At 39.6% G+C, this 24,614-nt stretch overlaps 1 protein-coding gene and 1 non-coding gene across 3 annotated transcripts in view; both read left to right on the top strand.

Annotated features, from left to right (window-relative positions):
* Window positions 1-1,233: 1,233 nt before the first annotated feature.
* Window positions 1,234-24,614, top strand: part of LOC132148774 (axin-2-like) — a 45,744-nt gene continuing 22,363 nt past the window's right edge. The window contains exon 1 of one of the 2 annotated variants that reach the window (XM_059557476.1): window positions 1,234-1,311. The gene's annotated coding sequence lies outside the window, so the exon portion shown is untranslated. Of the gene's footprint in view, window positions 1,312-24,536; window positions 24,605-24,614 lie in introns of those variants that run through there. The other variant, XM_059557475.1, reaches the window with a different exon arrangement.
* On the top strand, window positions 8,862-9,024 carry LOC132150839 (U1 spliceosomal RNA). Its single transcript, XR_009436018.1, has one exon. It is a non-coding gene; the product is annotated as a U1 spliceosomal RNA (small nuclear RNA).

Genomic DNA, 24,614 nt, shown 5'->3' with positions numbered 1-24,614 from the left:
CCAACCACATTAATACAGGCTTCAAGGGCTCCGGCCAGGGTCTTATTAGTTGCAGTCAGCCTTGTTCTACACGAGTCTGTGGCAAGAGCATTTTTTTTTTACATTTCAAATCTAAACAATAGCCCCCTTTTGTCAGGCATGGCCCTGGGCCCCTCAAACAACATTTCTAGATCACAGTTCAAAGACCTGGCGCACGCCTTTGAATAGCTGTTGACTAGATTCTTTTGGAATCGCAGCCACTGCTCTGTGATCTGATATGTTTATGCATTGTAATTGGTGAACAGCGTGGCCTCCTCTGTCCTTGAATATTTCGAGGATTGCACATAGCTGTGCATTATTTTAACAAAACCAGTGGCCATTCAAGAATCTAACCATAGTCATTCTTTTTAGAGTCAGAGGCATGCATTTGCATGGATGGTAACATTAGATTTGCTTTGAGGTTTGCTCTGTGTATCTTGGTTTCATGGAAAATCGTCGCACAACAATGTAAAAAAAACAAAACAAAAATCAGGCTCATACAAAATTTTAAAAAGCCTGAATTAACCAAATGTATTTCTTTACGAGAAAATATTTTCATAAAGAAATCACTTTTAGTCATAGCGGATCTGAGGTTGATGCAATGATTTTTCTACTTGCTATTGTTACACAATAGCACATGGTAAAAGGAATTGCTAGACATTAATAGGGTCACATAAATCGTGTATTTTCCCACTTATTGGGAGTGGGCAGATAAAGTTTCTAAAGTCCCAGTGGGTTTCATTGATGTATTAATGTATTCATCTGATTGAGGTCAAACAGTTGTGAAAGTTCTGATTGAGCCCATTTTGCTGCTTTCTTTCAGTAAATGCTCTTTTAAATGCTGGAAGGACGTTCTGAGTTCTGAAAGTTACAGTATGTTTTAATAGCACATTGAAGTCTGTTATTTCCAAAGATCAAGGACAATTCAATTTCTCATGACACAAGCCCTTTAAAAGTAGAGTATGGTAATCTGGTCTGGCAGTTATGGGCTTACAATTCAGATCCTATGGGCATCATATATATTAATGGTGAGCTGATACTCTTTCCCAAAGAACTAGGAGTTTGGCCCATAATGCTCTAGAAATGATTGCACATGTAAATTATTTTGTTGTACTTCAAATCAGTGCATGAAAAATGTATTGGTTTCTCAAAGTGGTAAAACCTAGCACGTAAAGTGGTTCCTAATTTGATAAACATACCACTAAACTTGAGGTGTGTTTATCTGCAGGTCAGCTTCCTGCAGAAGAGAGCGTCGGTCTTACAGGAGCAGCTAGATGCTAGCAACATCAGGAGGTGAGGACCTGGACATGCTTTCACGCACAATTTATCCAAATTCAGTGTCAGCTGTGGAATGTCTGTTTATATATATATACGCACATGAGCATAGAATGCACAAACATTGCTGTATGTCATAATGATTGTGAAAGAGTCCCCAAACATGAAATGTGCACAAGACACCCCTCTGCCATCTTCCAAATCCAGGTTTGGAGTATAGAAACACTATAATTACTGATACACAAAAGGACCAACCTCAGTTTGTTTTTACATGTTGTTTAGAGATAATACAAAGTAAACCTGTGGAACTTGATGCCAAAATGCTGCATAAAAGTCTGACTGGAGCTTGTGATGTTCATAAGTGCTTTCCAGTTTTATGATTAGCATGCAGTCAGTGAACAGACTGTGAGTGAGTTGACTGAGACCGAGACCATCACCAGACCAGTTTTATAATAAAGGGACCATATGAACTATGAACCCTCCCCCACCTGAGCCCTGACCGCTGCAGGTGCCAATTGGCCCCTTTAATAAGAAACAAACAGTGTCATGTGACCACTGGTTGACGTTCATTTACTCTTTCAATTTAAGGGGCCGTTTACACAACATAATTTTTAGCCAAAAATGGGAAACTTTTTATGAGTTTTGCCTGTTCGTTTACACAACAACAGCGTTTTTAGGGAGTCAAAACACATATTTTTGAAAATGGGACTCAAAGTGGCAGTTTTTGAAAATTGCACTGTTCCTGTTTCTGTGTAAAAACCCAAAACGGGAATCTTTGAAAACGATGACGTCATGCACATGTGTAGTATGTGTTAGGTATGTACAAGACATGCACAGTACGTGACGATTTTAAAGGCAAGCGCGAGCCATTCATAGCCATGGTGGAATACATGGTAATGTTGTTGCTGCTCAAGAGTTTGCTAAAGCTTCTCCAGCAAAGTGTGGATTTACTTCACCAATATTACAACCAACAGCGGAGACTGTTACAGGTACTGTTTACTAACAAGGTGACAGCGCCAACAGCTGGCCTGGCATACCTAATACAGTGTTTTTGGACGTTTTCGCAGATATGAGTAAAAGCCAGTCGTTTTGAAAACGTTGTTATGTTACAGGGCTATGCACAGGGGGGAGGCCCAGTGGCTTGAGCCACTGCCCCTTGGCCCTCATCGGCAGAGGTGACAATCTCTCACCACCCCCCACCCACACCTGAGCTCAAAGCATTGTTACTGCTACACTAAAGACACCGCTCTCTGGAGTAGAGACCCCAGTTCTCGGAGCTCTTTCCTTATCAGGTAGATGCATTATAATCCACATTACAGTCAGTGGATGATTAGCTGAATTAGTCATTTGGTAGTTTGTTTTTGTATTTCTTTCGGTAAAGTAATAAAAAAGTGATTACAACAAAATATCCACGTTCTTACAATTAGAATGTCTAATCAGATTATTATACCCGATCAGATAACATAAATAACAAAATCTGCTGTTGTTGGCACACTTGAGAGAAAGAGAAAAAGGAAGCTGCTAAAGGCAGTTCAACATTGCAAACATGAATTCAAAGCTCCAGCAAGCCAGCAGGTAAATCATCATATAGAATATTTATTAGTTTGTCACACTTTAATTCTTGTAATTAAGTAGGCTATATTCCACATTATAATCACTTTTCTTGATACCAGTAATCCATAATATATTTTATCAAAACCATATTAATAGTAGGCCTATAAATAATTTAAAAATAATATAAATGCTCTAAATGAGTTGTTTATTAGTATATAATATAGAGTTATGCTGTAAATATTAAATAAAATGTCTAATACTTATAGGAGAGAGTGGGGTAAGATTAGCCATTTTTTACTTATGTGGTTCTCAAGATGCAGAGGTACAATGAAAGTATCTATCCTATCTAATTATATCCTAATGAAAGTATCCATATAATTTTAAATGATCAGAATGTATCTATGACAAAGGGTTCTAAAAATAAAGCTTCTTATTAAAAAAAGTGTTCCCATGGCTCAGGGTTAGGGGTAAATTGACCCAAGTCGAGTCAGTGGGTAAGATGCACCATCTGAAATGACCATCTGACCAAATCTGATTCAAACCCATGTGAAATAAATAACAACATAAAAACAAATTTAATATTTTCCTCTTTCATTCTAACATTCTTATTTCTTTCCAATAAGTTAACTTTAACAACATAAAACCAAGCAAATGAGGTTTAAATTTCAATATTTAATTGTTTGCATTTCTGAAACAATATGTTGAAAACCAAAGTTGTAGCCTTCCAGACTAAACAGACAGTTGGCCATTAGTGACTACAGGTGGAAATATATATCTGTTTGTAATGTGATTAGCATTTTCTGATTCTTATCAGAGAAGGACGGGCTCCTGATCCTCCTGTAAGCCCAGGACGGACTCCTGATCCTCTGTTAAGCCCAGGAAGGGCTCCTGATTCCCCGTTAAGCCCAGGACGGGCTCCTGTTCCCCCGTTAAGCCCAGGACGGGCTCCTGATCCTCCTTTAAGCCCAGGACGGGCTCCTGATCCACCTTTAAGCCCAGGACGGGCTCCTGAACCCCCGTTAAGCCCAGGACGGGCTCCTGAACCCCCGTTAAGCCCAGGAAGGGCTCCTGATCTTCCGTTAAGCCCAGGACGGGCTCCTGATCCCCCGTTAAGCCGAGGACGGGCTCCTGATCCCCCGTTAAGCCGAGGACGAGCTCCTGAACCCCCGTTAAGCCCAGGACGGGCTCCTGAACCCCCGTTAAGCCCAGGACGGGCTCCTGATCCTCCGTTAAGCCCAGGACGGGCTCCTGATCCTCCGTTAAGCCCAGGAAGGGCTCCAGCCCCAGAGCTTACTCCAATGCCTGCTCCTCCAAAATTCCCACCCTCCCACACACTCCTGCCTCCTCCTCCGCTGTCGTCTGGCTGCCCCCTGCTCGCCCTCAGCCTACCATCATTGTGGTGCGAGCTCAGCGGGACCGCCATCCTCCAGCGACGCCTTGGTCGGCGTCTCCCTCACCTCCGCCTCCAGCCTCTGAGGCCTGGACTCCGTCTCGGCCCGTTGACCCGTCGGCTCCACCATGGCTCCTAGCTCCTTCCTCTCCGCCGTGGCCCGGCAGTCCGCAGGCTCTGCCTGGCTCCCTCGTCCCTCCGGCTCCGCCTTGGTCTGGCGTCGTCCATCCTATGCCTCGGGACTCCACTCCTCCGGCTTCGCCTCATCCCTCTGTCCCTCCGGCTCCGTCAGGCTCCTTCATCCCCTCGGCTACACCTCAGTCCTCGGTCACTCTGGCCTCACCGCGGCCTTCCGGATCCACATCGCCGCGTCAGTCACCAGAGCCATCTGTTCCGCCTAGGACCTCCGGCTCCTCCCCGTCACCCTGGCTCTTCGGCTCTCCGTCTCCGCCTCGGGCTCCTCCTCCACTTGCTCCGTTGCCGTGGGTCGAGTCCCTGGAGTCAGTGACCATTCCTCCTCCATGGCTCCTTCCACCGTCGGCCCCACCTTGGGCCGTTATGGCTGTGGCCTGGGTCCTGCTGGGTACCTCCTGCTTCACATCCTTCCTGTCTCCTCCCTGGCTCCTCCCTCCGTCATCTCCTCCCTGGCTCCTTCCTCTGTAGTCCCTGTCTGCTGGCCCCCTCCTGGGAGGCTGTCCTCCACCGAACCTCCTCCCAAGTTCCCACCCACGCCTCCCTTTGTTGTTTCTACGGTGCGAGGACGCACCTACCGGGAGGGGGGAGTACTGTCACACACCTGGACTCATTTTGTGTGTTTTTGCCCCTGTGACCCAGTTTCTGTCTTCCGTGTCTGGTTTGATTAGTTTCCAGGTGTGTCTCTTCATTTCCCCATGTGTTCCATGTCCCTGTTAATTTAGTCATGCCATCCACCTGTGTTTCCCCAATTATCCCTTCTACTTAAGCCTTGTCCTTTCAGTTCTGTTTTGTCGGGTCTACTCGTCTAAATGTCAACTTGTCTACTTGTCACCTGTTACTTGCCACTTGCCTCTTGCCACCTGTTATTTACGACTTACCTTGTTTATGTTTTATTTAATAAATCCTTGTTGCGTTTATCCCTCGGCTCCGTGTTCCTTCCAGCAGCATAAGCCGTGACAGTATAGGTAGTGGAGGAAATCAGGCCATTAATATATGTCCTCAAGCATACTTGTAAGCGAGCCCATCCTTATAAACACGTCTTTTTCACTGTTGCTTTCATACTGCACTTGTCTGATGTGCCACATTCTTAAGCCATATTTATATACCAAGTCGTATTATTGTTATTATTATTATTATTATTATTAGTATTTATAAACAAAATTGGTTGTTGTTGAATTAATTGGTAATTTTCATGTTCATCTTTAAAAATCATCAGCTGTTTGTTTATCATTATAATTGAATATGACATTATTTCTCAAATGCCTGACTTTGCATCATTGTCATTTTCCTCTTGGCTTCAGTTAAAGGTATCTCTGTTAGTTCTATAATGCTAGTGGAACTAAATGGAATTGCAAAAATAATAAGCATGAGAAACAAGTTTCCCAAAAACTAATTCAGCTTCCATCTATCATCTGGCAAATGGCTAGTTCCACCCCAAACTCAAACACTTGATTGAGTCAGACGTTGACATGTTAGGCTGCTTAAACATTTACAGTCAAAGTGTTTACACTCTTCAGAAAGACAAACTATAGCAATGGTTTACTTACAGTGACTCTACATGATAAGATAAAAAAAATTGCTTGATAAATGAATTGCTTGGTAACACAAACTGCTAATCAGCCAATCGCATGGCAGCAACTCAATGCATTAAGGCATCTAGATGTGGTGAAGACGACTTGCTTAAGTTCAAACTGAGAATCAGAATGGGGAAGAAAGGGGATTAAAAGGACTTTGAACGTGGAATAGTTGTTGGTGCCAGACGGGCTGGTCTGAGTATTTCAAAAACTGCTGATCTACTGGGATTTTCACACACAACCGTCTCTAGATGTTGATAAAAACTTAGTATCAGCTAATAAGAGAGAGACAAATTCACTAAACTAAATTCAAAACTTAAATTACCCTATTAGCTCAGTGGAAATAATTGTTTTAAAGGGATACTCCACCTCAAAATGAAAATTGTGTCATTAATCACTTGCCCCCATGTTGTTCCAAACCTATAAAAGCTTTGTTCATCTTCAAAACACAATTTAAGATATTTTTGATGAAAACCGGATGTGACAGGTTGATGAGGACAGAGGACTCAAAGGTAGAGGATTAATTGCAAAGAAAGTTTATTATCCAAAAGTAGCAAGCCAGTCTCTGGGGGTAATCCAACTTCAGTCGGCAATTAGATGCAGGCCAAGGAAGTAAAAGATTGCCCAAGACTCAGCACTCACACAGGACAAACAACCTGAGACTTGAGTAAAGCAGAGAGGGGCAGCCCTTCTCTCTATGCATCCTGGGAGCAGGGAAGACAGAGTTGAGTGTAACACCATAGAATGAAACAACCAACACATAGGACATGAAACACATAGAACACCAAAACAATCTACTCACAACAAGGACTGGATGGAAGAGGAATATAAAGGAAAGTGGTAATTAGCCAGGTGAGGTAGAGGCAACCAGTGATTTGCGCAGCCCCATTGGCAGATCAGCACTGATTGCACTGATCACAAGCTGCCAAAAAAAGACATGACACACAGACACAGAGGGAGCCAGAGGGCACCCTGACCTTTGACAATACCCCTCTCGTAAGGGATGCCTCCTGGCATCCCCGGAGGATTCACGCCGATGAAACTGGTTGATGAGACCGCGATCCAGAATGTCACGAGCTGGAACCCAGCATCTCTCCTCTGGACCATAACCCTCCCAGTCTACCAGGTATTGGTGAAAGGTATGATGGTATTACACAAACTGGAGAGGCTGACACGAACTGACGAGCATCCCATGCTATGGACAGCCACCGAAACCGGTCAGTCCAAACAATAAAAGTGACCCCCTCACCAACCAGTAGCACCACTCCTCCAGTCAATGAGTCTGTCCAGGCTCAAGGGTAATTCAAGGGAATAAATCTCATCCTTGACGTGCCAGGCCAGACCATGGAGAAAGTGATCCCAAAAAGCCTTGTGATTCCAGCCACAGGATGCTGTGAGTGTGCAAAACTTGATCAAGTTACTGGACACTAAGCCATCTCCTTGCAGTTGTAGCGATAGGGCTTGTGCCACTTTAGTTCCCTGAGCCGAGTGATCAAACACTTTCATAGTTCTTTCGAGAAACTCTCAAAGGAGGAACAGCAGCTGTGCTCATTATCCCACATAGACATTCCGCACTCTCTCGCTAGACCCACCAAGAGCGTGATGGTAAAAGCTACCTTGGACTGCTCAGTAGGAAAACAGGAAGGCTGCAGCCAGAAAGTCAGGGAGCATTGGGACAAAAAGGAGTGACAAGTTTTAGGCTCACCCGTGTAAGGAACAGGAGGATTGAGCCGTGGTTCAGTGCAATGGCTACTAGATCCAACGAGGTTGGGAGGAAGGATTACCGTAGGAGCCACTGGAGGGCTAGTGTATAGCTGATCCAACTGTTCAACCAGCTTGTTAAGCTGGAGAGAGATCTCCAGATGTCAACCCAGGAGAATACCATGTAAAGGAAATCAGCAACAGGTGGGGTAAAGGCAGCCAGTGATAAGTCCAGCCCCACCACCAGATCAGCGCTGATTGCACTGATCACAAGCTGCCGAAAAAAGACATGACACACACACAGCAGAGGGATCAAGAGGGCACCATGACCCATGACAACGGAAGGCTTGAGACTGTCCAATAGACTGCCAAGTAAGTTACACTGTCAAGGTCCAGAAAAGTATGAAAACAATCGCCAGAATAGTCCATCTGCCATCAGTATTTCAACTGCAATGTTTTGAAGCAATGAAAATACTTTTTGTATGCAAATAAAACAAAAATAATAAACAATTCCTTTGTCAACAGTCTCCTCTGTGTCTCTCCACATCACTCAAACTACCTACGCTCTTCTGTGTCAGCTGCACCACAAGGATGCTCTGTTTCTAAGTGTATTTATGCTTTGATTTGAAAGAAAACAGAACATACTTATTATTATATACATTATTTTAGTTTTATTCGTGTACATAAAAAAAATATTCTCATCGCTTCATAATGTTACGGTTGAAATACTTACCTGGCAGGGGAGACACCATGTGTCACGATCGGTGTTACAGGAAACACAGGAGAGGGAACCAATTGCAGGTAAGTCATTTATTTAAAGGGTAATCCAAAGGGGTAAACAGTCCAGGCAGGGTCAAAACCAGAATATCCAAATCCAACATAAACAAGACACGAAGACACGAAGACAAGGTAAGGCAAGGCAAGGCAAGGCAAGAAGCGACGGACATGAATAATCATAGGACATTAAACAAGGACTCCGTCCCACAGACTCAGACAGACCGGGTATAAATACACAGAAGGATAATGAGGGAACAGGAGACAGGTGGGGAACAATCAATTACTCAACAAAGAGGAAGGTGACCAAATAAGGGAACAGGAAGTGATAAGGTGACAGACACCGTGGGAAAGGAGGACACCTAGTGGAAACCCAGGGAACACAACCCAGACACTGTGACACCATGATCAAGAAGGCGGTTCACCCAGGGCGAGGCTTGTCCATTGCACTCCGGCCATGCTGACCCCTGCGAATTCCCCAAATGTGGGAATCTCGACTGCATAATTTATGGTAGTGGGGGACTGCGTTTGCACTCTCCCCTGAAATTGTTGTGGGGGAGTCGTTGCCTAGTGGTTAGAGAGTTTGACTCCTAACCCTAGGGTTGTGGGTTCGAATCTCGGGCTGGCCATACCACGACTTAGGTGCCCTTGAGCAAGGCATCGAACCCCCAACAGCTCCCTGGGCGCGGCAGCATAAATGATGAACACTGCTCCGGGTGTGTGTGTGTGTGTGTGTGTGTGTGCGTGCGTGCATGCGTGCGTGCGTGTTCACTGCTCTGTGTGTGTGTGCACTTTGGATGGGTTAAATGCAGAGCACAAATTCTGAGTATGGGTCACCATACTTGGCTGAATGTGTGTGTTCACTGCTCTATGTGTGTGCACTTTGGATGCGTTAAATGCAGAGCACGAATTCTGAGTATGGGTCACCATACTTGGATGAATGTCACGTCACTTTAATACAGATGGCAGATGGACTATTCTGATGATGCTTTTTATATTTTTCTGGACCTTGACAGTGTAACTTACTTGGCAGTCAATGGGACAGTCACAAGCCTCCCAGTTTTCAGCCAAAATATCTTAAATTGTGTTCCGAAAATGAACAAAGATGTTACGGGTTTGGATGACATGGGGGTAAATGATTTATGACAAAAATTTTATTTTAGGGTGGAGTATCCCTTTTAATGTTCAAATAGGTTCATTTTATTTTATTTTTTTTACAATGCAATACAATAACTTACATTTTTATAAAAATGGCATCATAATAGAGTATCAGTTTCTGAAGTCTTGAGTACACTTTTAATTCACATACAGTATTATAAATTCAGTCTGGCACAGTCAAATTCTAGATTTAAAAATGCTCAAGCACATTTCACAAAAACATCACAAGTCTGTTTTTCAGGCTTTCGAGAGATTGACTGCTGTCGTGCATTTCTGTCTTAAAAAAGAAGAAAGCAAACTGGATCTAACTGGCACAGTGGGGATAAGTGGACGGCCCATATGAGCAGTACATCAGATCCTCTAGTTTAAGAAAATAGGCTCATCACTAGTACTCAACTAGAAGCTTTATTGAACAGAACAAGTCAAGTCAAGTCACCTTTATTTATATAGCGCTTTAAACAAAATACATTGCGTCAAAGCAACTGAACAACATTTATTAGGAAAACAGTGTGTCAATAATGCAAAATGACAGTTAAAGGCAGTTCATCAGTTTAAAAAAGGCAGTTGAATTCAGTGATGTAATCTCTGTTCAGTTTAAATAGTTTATGTGCATTTATTTGCAATCAAGTCAACGATATCGCTGTAGATGAAGTGTCCCCAACTAAGCAAGCCAGAGGCGACAGCGGCAAAGAACCGAAACTCTATCGGTGACAGAATGGAGAAAAAAACCTTGGGAGAAACCAGGCTCAGTTGGGGGCCAGTTCTCCTCTGACCAGACGAAACCAGTAGTTCAATTCCAGGCTGCAGCAAAGTCAGATTGTGCAGAAGAATCATCTGTTTCCTGTGGTCTTGTCCTGGTGGTCATCTGAATACACAGAACAACATCTGCAACGGTGATTAGAAGAGCCTGAGATGTTGCTAGGCTTTGCATCACATGGCAAATAAGAAGAAACGTAAAATGGGCAAAATAAACCTTAAAATGCTTTCAAGGTAGATGGCTCTCAGGCTACCTGTTGTGTTGCTTTCTGTCCTGTGCTTTGTAATGTAAGAATAGCTGTACAACTAGTCAGTATTTATGCAGCAAAACAGCACAAGATGGTTTGATAGAAAACAATGGAAGTGTTGAAAGCTTGAAACAACATAGGCTAAAGTAGTATTCTTTTCAAAAAGCTCTCCAGAAATCTGCATTGGAGATTACAGTCTTTAACACATCTACCCACACAAATTCCTCTTGTCCATGATCTGATCTGCTTTTTCCAAAGGTAACACAACCCCACCAGATATTTGTTTGATGTGCAGATTTTACTGTCACCGTAGAATGGGCAAATGTTAGCTCTGAGTAACAGAAGCTTCAGACTCCTGCTGGAAAAACCTTGGAGGGGTTGTGGTTGGAAACCCTGCTCAAATAATTATCAAGAACCTATCTCCAATCCTGAGTACTGTTTTATCAAGCATTGTCTCTGTGAAAAGGGACGTTGGCATTTGGCTAGATGAAGAGTATTTCGTGCTCTGTTTTGCATTTGGTTTTTTTGGGGTTTTCTTATCAGTATAGCAGCAAATATTCAGTGCTTTCACTGAATTAAAAATATGACATCCTCTTGAACTTATTTTTAAAACACATCCGTTTTTCTTAATCTGTTATCCAAAAAAAAGGGTGAATTAAATAAATTAAAATCAATCCCTGGCACAATTCCAATTCAAATAATCATAATGGGAACTATTTATAAAAGAAAACAAATAATACGTTGCAAATCTTTGCATTCCAAGTTGCAATCTGCAAACATAAAGATGTCAAAAAAAAAAAATTCAAAGCAGTAAATTTAGACACCCCTGTTCAAATGATTTGACAAAGGTGAGCAATGTTAAATAAGCTCTATGGCTAGTCTACAAAGGATAATAGGTAATAGTTTGCATATTATAGTGTGTAAATTTGCCTACTTATGCTGTGATTCTGAGAACAGTACTGAGTTTGCTGTATTTGCTTCAAGCAGAGACTCACATTTATCTGTGCCAATGAACTGCATTGCAACTTGGGATTTAGATCTGAGCTCTACCTTTACCTCTTCCACTGAAAAATCTACATCAGCTGAGACCACTGGATTCATTGACAGGAGAAAATCAGGTCCATTCCACCACAACGGATTATCAATCAAACTGTCAACAGATTGTCCTCTTGTAGGAAGGTCTGCTGGATTGTGCTTTCCGTCACAATGTGACCACGACTCTGATTTAGTGAGGCTTTGAATCTCAGTTACTCGATTTGCCACAAAGGGCTTCCATTTCTGTGCTGAACTGCGGAGCCAACTCAAGACTATCATTGAGTCTGTCCACATGCTAAGCTGGTTTTCTCCAATCTTAAGAGCCGTTAATAGATTATGTCCTAGCCTGGCACCTTTCAAGGCTCCCATCAACTCCAGTGGAGGCAGCGTCATTTTCTTTAGAGGCGCAACTCTGGACTTTGAAGCTACCAGTTGAGATAATTTCTCCAGTCTCGTTCTTGCCTTGCAAATATCCAACTGCACAGTAAGCTCTTTCACTTGCATCGCAAAAAACATGGAGTCTGAAAGTTTCGCCTTGCTGATGCGTCAAGATGTGATACCATCTAGGTATGGCCACATCGTGTAACTGTGGCAACTCATCACACCACTTCCTCCATTTGTGGGATAAATCTGGGGGTAGTTCCTCATCCCACTTGAGACCTCGCTCCCACATTTCCTGGAACAGGCATTTTGCACGGATGGTATAGGGTGTTATAAAACCTATTGGAACAAAGATACGTGATGAAATCTGAAGCACGCTCCTCTTAGTACTATCTTTTCTCTTCAAAACATCTAGCAACTTGCGCAAGTCAAACACAAAGTCATCGTGGTCTTGCCTCCATATCAATCCCAACACTTTCAATGCATTGCTTTGTGTCTCTGAATCTGCTGTACTATCAACCTGGTTTGAATCATCCATCTCGTTCTCAGGTCCGAGGAGTTGGTCATCCATTTCCACAGGTCCATTCCTGCAGCAGATAAGATAGCCTTTGCTTGTGCTGTGATAAAACAAACTTCATCCACATCTGGCAAGCTCGCAATGAGATCATCCACATATAGTGATTCCCGGAGTATTGCTACAGTTTTAGGCTGTTCAGAGTCATACCGGTTGAGATGGGTTCTAATGGTCACCGCTAACTGAAAGGGGCTAGATGCAACTCCAAACACAACACACTGTTCATTCTCATGATGCGAAACTCACTTTCAGAATTCTGTGATGAGGGATCATAAGTCCATAAGAACCTCAGAACATCTCTGTCCCTCTCTTTTAATCCTATCTGCAGAAAAGCCTTTGCAATATCAGCTGTGAAGGCGACTTTGTGAAGGTGGAATTTGATAAGCACATGAAGTAAATCTGGGTTTAAGTTAGGCCCGATGAGCAAACAGTCATTGAGGGAAGGCGAACCCTCTTCGTGTGAAGACGCATCAAATACTATTCTCAATTTAGTGGTTGACTTATCATCTCTGATTACTGGATGGTGCGGCATTTAATACTTCACTGTGCTGGCCTGCTCTGCAGTTGGCGTATCCTTTACCCCCTCACATATATCTTGCTGCAGATTTTCTTGAATCACATCATTGTATCTCTCGTAGAGCACATTATCAGTTCTGAATCTTTTCGTTATAGCTTCAAACATTTTCCTGGCAACTTTGTAGTTGTCTTTGAGCTCTGATGTTTCCATGGCAACTCAACAAGATAGCGTCCATCTTTAAAGCTCACTGACTGTTCAAAAATCTCTAAAGCTTCAGCTTCTTCTGCACTGGGTGATTTGTCATGGACAATACCGAGAGAATCAATTTCCCAGAACGTGTGTAACTGCTTTGATATTTGATCATCTTCTGCTACACTAATGTGCATACATGTAGTTTCCATTTCGCTTGAGCTTGAAACAATACCTTGAATGGCCCAGCCAACGGTGCTGCCCAGAACCACAAGGGAATCAAATAATCTCTCAATTTTGCCAGACACAACTTTCCAATAGAAATCTGCTCCAATGAGCACTAAAAGTTCTGGGTCATCACCCTCAAGCGGAAAATCTTCGAGCTGCATTCCCCTGTCCTTCATCAGTCTTTGAATTTGATCATCAGGCACCTTCATAACAGCTGAGGACACTTGTGGAGTTTCAATAGCTTCAATCTCAATTTTCTGTTGTGTGTTCCACACATTTTCTAAGACCATTTTTACAGTGTTACGCTTGGTCATCAAAGAATTGGGAGAGCCGAAGGTGTGGATTTTCAGTGTCTCTTGTCTCAGCAATGGTAGCTGCAAACTTCTCACCAGCCTCTCATGAACAAAACTTTGTTGACTGCCTCCATCTATCAAACACCGTACGATCTTTCTCCCTCCTGGACCCTCAGTCCATGCTTTCGCTGTCTGCAGCAACACTGTGTTTGGTTCCTTTGATTTAATATTTACTGTGCTTGATACAGATGAAACCCAGTGTCCATCTTCATACTAGACATTTCTGGCTTTTCTTCACTTTGTTCACACACAGACTGATGATGGCGACGACTGCAGAATAGAAATGAAACACCTTTTGCTCTACAGAATTTTGCTATGTGTCTCGTGCCATGAACTCAGGTACGCTCCATACGTCATTTGTACCAAGCCTGACAAGTATAGTTGAGTGCAATGTCATTTGGAATTAACTGCATCAATATTGGGCAAAGAAGGCTACCATAAGTGTCACAGTGAATGCCAGCAGACTCTAAGCTCGAATCTGTATCTCACATTCATCATATAGCTGTCTGAATGCTGTAATGTCATATGATTTCTTCACGGGAGTCAGATTCAGCAGTTGGACATATGTGCACTATGGGATTCTTCCTTCCAAATCTGTCATTGAGCAACGTGATTGCAGCATCATAATTATGATCGCTCAATGTAAGCCCTGCTACAGCCTTAGATTCAGCTCCAGTTAAGTAGGATTTTAAGTATGTAAACTTTTCCCTTTTGATCAGTGCATCATTTAGGTGAATGGCAGTCTCGTATTGTTTCCAAAATTCTTGCCAAGCACTTATTTCTCCATCATATTTATCAATTATCAACTTTGGCAGTTTAACTGACTGTCTGTTATGCGATCGTTCAGCATTGGCACTTACGTCACTTTGAAGAGCGGTTGAATCTCGGCTGCTGCACTCAATCAGCCTTGTAGCACGTCTTTTCCACAATGCAATGCGGTCTTTATAGTCTTGAGCGCTTTCAACCTCATCCTCGAGTTCTTCTGTCGACGTATCGTCCTCTATTTGCTTGTCCAGTTCTGATAAGCTTTCCTCTCTTGTACTCAACAACAACAACAGTTCACGTAACTGCTCACAATCCGCGTTGTCCTTGTTGGTCTCCTCTTCGATACGAGTTAAAAGCTTCGTGGTCGAAGTTCTAATCGTTCCCCGTTTCCGTCTCATTCGCTCATGGCGCCCAGTCATTTTCACTCACTCACTCGAATAGCCGAGAGCTAGCTCCAAACTTCTTGTAAAAGTCTTTTAATCAAGTCCAGATTCCCGGGTTTTCGGCACCATGAAATAGTTTGGAGCAAAAAATGAAAGAGGCATCATCTCAGCTTTGCAGGAAACTTTACTGAGACAAGAAAATTTGATGACAAAATAAATCACGTTGAAAAATCATAACAAAACAGCCGAAGAGCCAAGACACAGACTGCCGCTCTGGCTCCACCCACTTCCTGCTCACTCGCACCACTGCTCATGGGTAATGTAGTTTGTTTGAATATATTGTAAAGGCGAACAACAAATGATCACAAACATTAAAGCAATTATACTCATTTAACCTTAGTAATAATTATTCAATGTCAATCAGCTACAACTTATAAATTGCAACATGCTGCACCATAAAAATATGGGTAACATTTTAGTATTAGGGACCAATTCTCACTACTAACTATAGGTGCTTTGTAGCATGCATATTACTAGCATATTGGCTGTTTATTAGTAATTATAAAGACAAATTATAATAAGAAAAACCTAATAAACTATTAATTAACAGTAATTAGGCATTTATTGAGGCAAAAGTTGTAGTTAATAGTTAGTTAATGGTGAGAACTGGACCTTAAAATAAAGTGAGAGTTTCTCTTTTTGAGAATAAAAGTAGATACTTTTGCGTGTAAAGCAGAAGAGAAGGCAAGCTTTTGGGACACACATTTTAAAATGGTGCTCTGACACATAATAACTTCCATTTTGTCAATGTAAACCAGCCAATCAATCATTCTGTCACAGTTAACATCATCAACTACACTTTTTATATAATTCAATTAAAAACATTACTCAAAAAATTCTTTCTACTGTATTGGAGAGAAAACATTTAGTTGATATTCAAGTAATGGGTCTTGCATGTAAATAACTCAAGCTCAGCCCTTACAAAAATTAACCATGGTTTTACTACAAAACTACCATGGTAACCACAAACTAACCAAGGTTTTGCTACACTAACATGGTAACAATAGATCCTAACTGCAGCCAAAACCAAAGCTATTTTCAACCTTATCAATATTTTTCATCTTTGGAGTATTGGGGAGGATCAAAGTGTTTTTTTTACACACTACGGTTTGTCTCTGTCTTATCTGCTGATCAAGAGGGCGTAGCGCTGCATGCCATTACCTCATAAAGGAAGATTACAGCCAATGGAATATCCCACACCAGCTCTAAAATAGGAGGTGGCAGTTAGGTTTCCACACCTGCATTCCACAGCAGCGTTGATATTTATTAATGTTTTATACTGATATGAAACCACCTAGCATTCACTTTTGTCAAAGTTTGCATATTTTGCATTAGAAAATCAAGTGTAATGCTGCCTTAAAGTCATATTAGAGTGATCACGTTAAGGAAATGAGTGCACATGAATATCACAATGTCATAATTGTGGGAAACTAGTGAGATTTTTGCTGATGTAAACAATTACTGGGATGTTTTTACACCCACAATAATATTCATAATGTTCCATCACATATTTGTATGCTAGGTTTCATTTGGATCTGAGCCAAGCATGATGTAAGATAATGAACTATTTGTGCTCTTTAATGTTCAATATTGCTCATGCATTCTTTAACATCAATTCATCAGCCTATTAATTACATAATACTATAATTATGCGACTTTTATTTAAACTGATTGTTTATAATTGCTAATTGTTTATAATCCATTTTTTTATTATTATTGACAAAAGTGTGTTTCCATGTTTAAATATACAGTATATTTTCTCAGTATTTACAGTACAAATGTTTTGATGATTCTGATAATTTGTAGAGATTCTCACAAAGAAAATATTATTTTAGATTAATCACACCCTTGTTTCTTCACCCTTGTCTGGTCGTAGTCAGTACAGTACATATGTGTAACACAGATGTATTTCTAGTAGGAATGTTTGGGTTTGGAACAACTACATGAACAAAGACAGGAGCCACAGAATAATACAGAGATCACTAGATCCTAATAAAAACGTCATATTACAAGAACTTATAGCATATTAAAAGCATATTGCCCGTTTATTAATACTTATAAAGCACATATTAATGTTTTATTCTGCATGACCATATTTTAGGTCCCTATAGTCCTACCACATATCTAAACTTTACAACTACCTTACTAACTATTAAAAGCACCAAATTAGGAGTTTTTCAAGGAAAAGTTGTAGTTATTAGCTAATTAATAGTGAGAATTGGACCTTAAAATTAGTGTGACTTTGACATACAGAGTAAAAAACAAAAAAACAAACAAACAAACACATACAACCCTACACTCTAACACTGACTTTATTACATTAATATACCAACACACAAAGGAGAACTCAAAATTGTGAACCTGGACCACAAATACAGTCATAAGAGTACATTTTTTATAAATAAATAAGCTTTCCATTGATGTATGGTTTGTTAGTATAGGACAATATTTGGCCGAGATACTATTTGAAAATCTGGAATCTGAGGGTGCAAAAAAAAATCTAAATATTGAGGAAATCGCCTTTAAAATTGTCCAAATAAAGTCCTTAGCAATGCATATTACTAATCAAATATTTTTAAATATATTTACGGTAGGAAATTTACAAAATATCTTCATTGAACATAACCTTTACTTAATATTTTAATGATTTTTGGCATAAAAAAAAAATCTATAATTTTTATACATACATACAGTATATGTTAGGCTATTGCTACACATATACCCCAGCGACTTAAGACTGGTTTTGTGGTCCAGGGTCACAATTATATTCTGCTACTCCCATGATCCATAGACCCTAAGTGAATGCAGACAGACAGTGGCTGATGTCTTTAGTTTGTCCCAGAATGACGATGTGATTTAATGACTGCACAAACATATCCACAGCTCAATTTAAACAAACCATCTGCCCCTGCACAATACTGTGGCAGCTTCATATGCCATGACATGCCATGTTATAGCCTACCTCTTTTATTCAGTATTTTGTTGTTTGCTTATGTTACTTTCAACACCAGCATTACATTTTGTATCATTATCAGAATATGCCGGTTTTTTTTTTTTAAGTTTGGTATTAACGCAACCTGACATTGCATTCTGACTATAACACAGTCTGAGTGTAAATGTGTGTGACAATCTTTTCTATTCCTTTGTCTCTCATGGATTTTCTTTCAGACTAGTTTCTATTCCATGTACACAGGACAGGTTTCCTTTATTCTGCTGTATTTGTGTATGGCCAGTCGAGTTCATAGTTGTCTGTTTCCCATCATTAATATTGATGTTCTGCATTGTGACACAGATAACTGTGCTCAGTCTGTCAGTCATAACGCTAATGTTAAAGCTGCTGTGGGTGTGTCTGTCTGCTGTTGTCAGTATGAGTGATATATAAAATGAACATGTTTTAACATTATAATACTGTCTAATAATACTGAGGCAATAAACAATATCATGTAGCTGGTTCATATCATGGCCCAAGTGAGAATACTTTTATGGACAAGTCCATGTAAACTAAGTTGATTTTAATTCTGTCTTCTCACAATGCCTTGCTGTCCAGTGTCTGTCAGGAGATGTTCATATACAGTGATTTCCAAAAGACCGATGACACTCTGAAAATATGACATTCAAAAACTCATGTAATATGAACAGCACTTGAAAAAATACAACTAATGGAAATTATCTTATGAAATGAAGAAGAAAAAATATATAAATACATATCTATACATACAGGTGTACCTATATAAATAAAAGTAACTTGACTTGACTCAAACTTAGAGTCCATGTCAGCTCAAGTGCTGCTGAAAAAGCTTAAATTCATGTACATTTTTTTCAGTTAACAACTTGTACTTTTCTCTCAAACTGTTATGCTTAAAATATAGTTTTTTATTAAATATATAACAGTATATATAAGTATAAAGGCAGTTTCACTAGTGGATTTTTGGAATGATAAAAAAAAAACATATGTACTGTTTAAAATGAAGAAATATTTGATATTTTGACAAGCAATAGTGGCAATGCATCCTCTAAATATCACCAAACACCAGATCATTAAAAGACACCAAAAAATAAAAATTCAAAAACATTTGCAGATTTGTGCTGCCTTGATAATCTCATGACATGACATTCAAAGCTTTTAACGTGTAATTTAAATGTCCAAGCACTTTTTGGTGTATATGCTCCATTTCAGCCAGATTATGAACAAACTATCAAGTCAAGTCAAGTCACCTGTATTCATATAGCGCTTTAAACAAAATACATTGCGTCAAAGCAACTGAACAACATTCATTAGGAAAATAGTGTGTCAATAATGCAAAATGATAGTTAAAGGCAGTTCATCAATATATTTATAACAAATTAGACATTCATTTGGCAAAGGCTTAAAGCAACTTCATCACACTTTATCAAGTTTAGCTAACAGTATGCTAAGCAATAGGAACAACTTGTAGCATGTAGCAAAAGGCATGATGCTTAGTTTGTTGGACCTAGTGCTCCCGAAGTTCAGTCTAATGGCCATTTTCTGACCGTCCTGATTAAGGACAGGATCGTGTTCATTCACACAGCTAGATTTCCGGTGTCCTGTGGTTTCATTCCCAAACATTGATGTGACACAAAATATTGGGAAATATTGGGAAAACGTGCCTGTGGCAACATTTATGCAAATTGACATTATATTGCTTCTTGCACATTTTGTGACACTTTAAAAATAAAATGTCCAATGAGAGGAGGCAAAAAGCAAGTTGGGTTTTAGTCGACTAATGTCAAAAAACATTTTATAGCTCTTATTTCAGAAGATTAATCTGTGTGTATGTTTATTTTTTGACTTTTTAATTCAAATGTCATTACTGGGTCTTCCTGTGAAAACAACAGACTTCTCTCTGGTGATGTATAAAAAAAAATTCCAAGCATTTACTCCATATAAAACTGCTCCTGCAAGCTCACAATTATCTGCCTCCGTTTTTCATTGCAACGGCCACATCTCAACATCCAATCAACACCCAATGTATAATATAGATCATGTCTCTTTTGGTAGTCCGTTACACTCAGATCACAATTTTGAAGAAAGTATCTGTCACTACTTTTATTTCATTATGATTTTAAGAAGGATGAGTGAACTCTCCAATTCTCAAAAAATCAAAATAACAGCTGAAGTGGTTAAGTAACCCCCCTGGCAGAAGACTAAACCAGCTTCAAATAGCTACCATGTTCCTGACAGCGTCCCACTACTGCTATCACCTCAAAGGCCATTCCAGAAAGAAATTCACGTTTGTTTTCTTCAAATCTACTATTTCTAACAAAATCGTTTTAAAAGCCCATAACAAGCAGCTGAATTGTTGCTCTCTTCTTCTTGAGGGGTGTAAGACACCATGTCTAACTTCAAAGTCCATCTTAATGCCATACTTTAATTGTACCTACTGCAGCACCATGCATGCCTTCTGATTCTGCTGACTGCATTTACTGGACTTACACTAAGGCTACTTTTACACAACAATGGTGTAGTCAAAAATGGAAAAGTTTTTAAAAGCTTTAAGTTTTTAAAAAGTTTCACGTATACACAACAATGTTTTCAAAACGATTTGCATTTAGAAATATCTGCGAAAACACTGTATTACGTATGCCAGGCCATTAGATGGCGCTGTCACCTTGTTAGTAAACAGCACCTGTATATGATGCATCTCTGCTGTTGGTTGTATTATTGGTGAAGTAAATCCACAATTTCCTGAAGAAGCGTTTGTAAACTCTTAAGCAGCAACAACAGTACCATGTACTCCGCCATTGTTGTGTATGTTTGTTCGCACTTGCCTTTAAAATCGACATGTACTAATCAAGCGCATGACGTCACAATTTTCAAAGATTCCCATTTTGGGGTATTTACACAGAAATGACAACGTGCTGTCACGATCATCAGCTTGAGTGCCCATGAACTCCTATAGAGGGTACTCCACTCAGGACTCTGGCATTTTATATTTCCATTTCCAACTCCATTCCCCAGAATCCCATGCTTAGGAATAATCACCACCAGGTGTTTAAACACCACCACCCATTACCACTCCCCTATATATACTGTGTTTAGACTCTCATTAAGGGCGAAGTCTTGTTTAATTCTGTCTGGCATTTCTGAGCTTTTTCCCTGTGTTTGTTCCTTCCGTGTTTGATCTTGGATTGTGTATACCGACTGTGATTCTCTGCTGCCTGCCCCGACCTCTGCTTGTTTCTGTTGCTGATTTTGGATATCCCCTGACATACCTGACGCTGTTCTCTGTTCTCTGATCTCTGCCTGTTTGACCACTCTTGAAAATAAAGTACTGCATATGGACCCGAACGTCTCTGACTCCTTGTTACAAGTGTCGTTTTCAGTCCCGACAATCCGTTGTCGTGTAAACAAACAGGCAAAATTAATAAAAAGTTTTCCATTTTGGCTGAAAACGTTGTTGTTTAAATGGCACCTAACAGTTCTTTCTCTTTTTGGGTCCAGTCATACCTTCTTATGACCCATGCACAGTTAAGAGTTCACCAATAAAAAAAAAGTAAATATTTAATAATTTTACCAAACCATTATGACCTTCTTTCTTCTGTGGAACACAAAAGGAACAGTTTTTTTTTTTTTTTTGTATAAAGGTATCTCAGATATTTCATATAAATTAAAAAGCAATGCATTACTTTAATAGTTACTTGAGAAAAGTAATCTGTAGTAACTAACATTACTTGTAATGCATTAACCCCAACCCTGGCCAAAACATTTAAACAGATTTAAATATGGAGAATTGTGATTTGTGAAGTATTGTGAAGTACACTGCACAGGTTGTATTATTATTACTATATATTATAATGTATTATAATTACAGTTTTTATGCTATTAAGATACTTTTATGGCACTTTTTAGAGATTGACAGACCCTGATTACTTTATGTTTTCATAGTTTGGAAAAGAACCACTTGGTAAATCTGCTTAATATATCATTTTGTAAAAGTCACATGGGTTTGGAAAGAGATGGGCTGAGTAAAGGATGACAGAACTTAAATTTTTTTCGATGCACTGTGGCTTTAATGATTTTGTCTCAGACTGATCTTCTTTATTTGCCTAAGCTGTAATTTCCTCCAAAAGCTTGGTGATTGCTCTGTGTATGCCATGCAAATCATGATCTGCTTCATTTTCTGTTGCCTCCCTGTGTCGGTGCATTCCTTCTCCCCCCGACCCCTGCACACACTCACATCAGACATTCACAAAGTGGACATTCACACTTCACTCCTGGTGGACGTCTGTGATGATTGCCATAAGCCTCCTACTTGCTTTCATTTTCCATTGTTCTCCCTAAAGTCTTTGCTCTGGCTTGTGATAAAGGGATAATCACTTCAAAGCAAACTGCTGAGAGTTTAGCCCTGAGCTGAAAGAGCAGGCAGACAATACAGTCATTGAGAGCAGTTACTGATCACAGCGTTCACAGAGCAGCAGACGCTCTCAGACGCACTCACTTTAGCCGCTCCAAAATGAATACTCAGCAAGTACCAAACGGAAATAAAAAACTGGCTTTTGTCATTGGCCATTAACTTATTTATAAAGTGTGCACAGGTTCCACTAAAAATCTAATACTTGGTGTTTCCTTTTGAGATGAGAATTTATTAACTTTGTCTTTCTTTCTAATTATTAGTTATTAAGCAGATTTTACTGGATCTGATCAGTAATAGTTACAGTAATTGCACATCAAGTTTGCAGTTTTGAGCAATGATACGTATGGATCTCTATGAGTCTGGAAATGGTACATCCTGGATGATTATGCCTGGACAATGACTTCCTACTGCCGTGAGAATTAGATAGAGAATTACAATTTATGTCTCATTTGTGGATAATTTCCATCATTGACAAAGCATTTTATTATTGTTAAAGTTTTCCCCTGAAAAAGAAAAGGCAAGTGAGTAAAGCCGTGTTGAAAATCTGTCGTTCTAAAAATGTGTCAAAGATTATTTTCTTAAATGTACTTTATTTTCTGCTCATCATGGTATGACAGCAATGTATACAAAGCCTCACATCTTCTCTTTAAATTCATATCATTTAGCACTAATGCATGTATTTTATAATATCCTGCTCCTTAAAGTGAATGTAGAACATCAAAGGAAGCTCTCAAGCCTTTGAAGTATCAAGAGTGGAATCAGTGGAACATCCTCCCTCTCTAGTTCAAAATCAGGACAAGCTTTTCTGGTAGTTTCACTTTTTAAGTTGAGAAAGACTTTTAACTATAGTATACTGGTACTGTAAAGTAACTGACTTTGAACTTTTGTGGTAAACGCATCACGTCTTAAAGCAGCAGTTCACCCAAAAACAAAAAGTTTACAATTGTTTACTTGTTTACAACTCCATTGTCTTTTATTGTATAGAAATCAACAACAACACTGAGACATTTTTCAAAATATCTTCCTTTTTGTTATACAGAATAAATAAAAAATTATACAGAAGATAGAATATATTTTGGAATGACATAGGGTGAGTAAATGACATATTTTTTATTTAGGGTGAGCTAGTCTTTTAATTGTCAATGTAAATGTCTACGATAAACTTTTTTTTTTCTATTCAACTGTCATAAAATATCAGTATAGACATTTAATTAAAGGAATAGTTTACCTGAAAATAAAAAGTTTTGTCATCATTTACTCACATCTAGAAAAAATCTGGTCAGAGATTCTCATTGCTTTCCACTGTAGAAAGAAAACAACACTAGGGTGGAGCAATATGAGAATGACTCATAAAATGATAATTACATTTTTATTTCTGAGTGAACAATTCTATCCTAGTTTCTAGTCCTTAATTCATCAGCAAAAACATTTTTTTTGAACATAATTGTTTGTCCTGTGCTGTTCGGTCACAACGTCAAATGTAGGTCCAGCACAGAATTGTATTTCACCATATTTCTCTCAGCAGTTTTGAATGGGTTTTAGAATAGTGTTTTTTAGATTTATAAAATTGGTAAATTAATGTAAATGATACTTTGAACCTGAAGAGACCATTTCAGCTACAGCTGCAATGTCAGCTACTTGTTAAATAATTAAAAAAAAAAATAATAAATAAAAAGCGGCATTAAAGCACATTGGAGGTGTGACTATTTTATTTTGTAGGAAGTGTTAACCACTGACATTATTTTACTCATAAATCAAAAACTTATATTCTAAAAATCAAAGGAAAATCCAGAGGGAGTGCAGTGCTCAAAAAGGCTAATTCTCCAACAACAGTCTTTTGTATTGCAAATTTTACAACTCTATTATTAATTATTATATAATTATTATTATAATACAACTCTATTATTTGTGAACGCAGAAACGAATGGGTTAACTATGAAAATAGCAATGAAGGGGTTAACTGTGAGTCCTCAGAGGAAAAAGCGGCCTGTGTCTTTAAAGTTTCTGTAGCAATAGCAGGATCGCGGCGCTGCAGATCACTTACTCCTGACGCTCCACAGCTCGAGGGGAGTCGGCTCAAGATCTCTCTGCTTTGATAAGGTCCTTGCGC

Source organism: Carassius carassius, chromosome 9, assembly GCF_963082965.1.
Source record: "Carassius carassius chromosome 9, fCarCar2.1, whole genome shotgun sequence".
In the NCBI taxonomy this organism is placed as follows: Eukaryota; Metazoa; Chordata; class Actinopteri; order Cypriniformes; family Cyprinidae; genus Carassius; species Carassius carassius.
The sequence above is the reverse complement of the archived record's forward strand: the minus strand, read 5'-3'. Positions and strand labels throughout refer to the sequence as shown.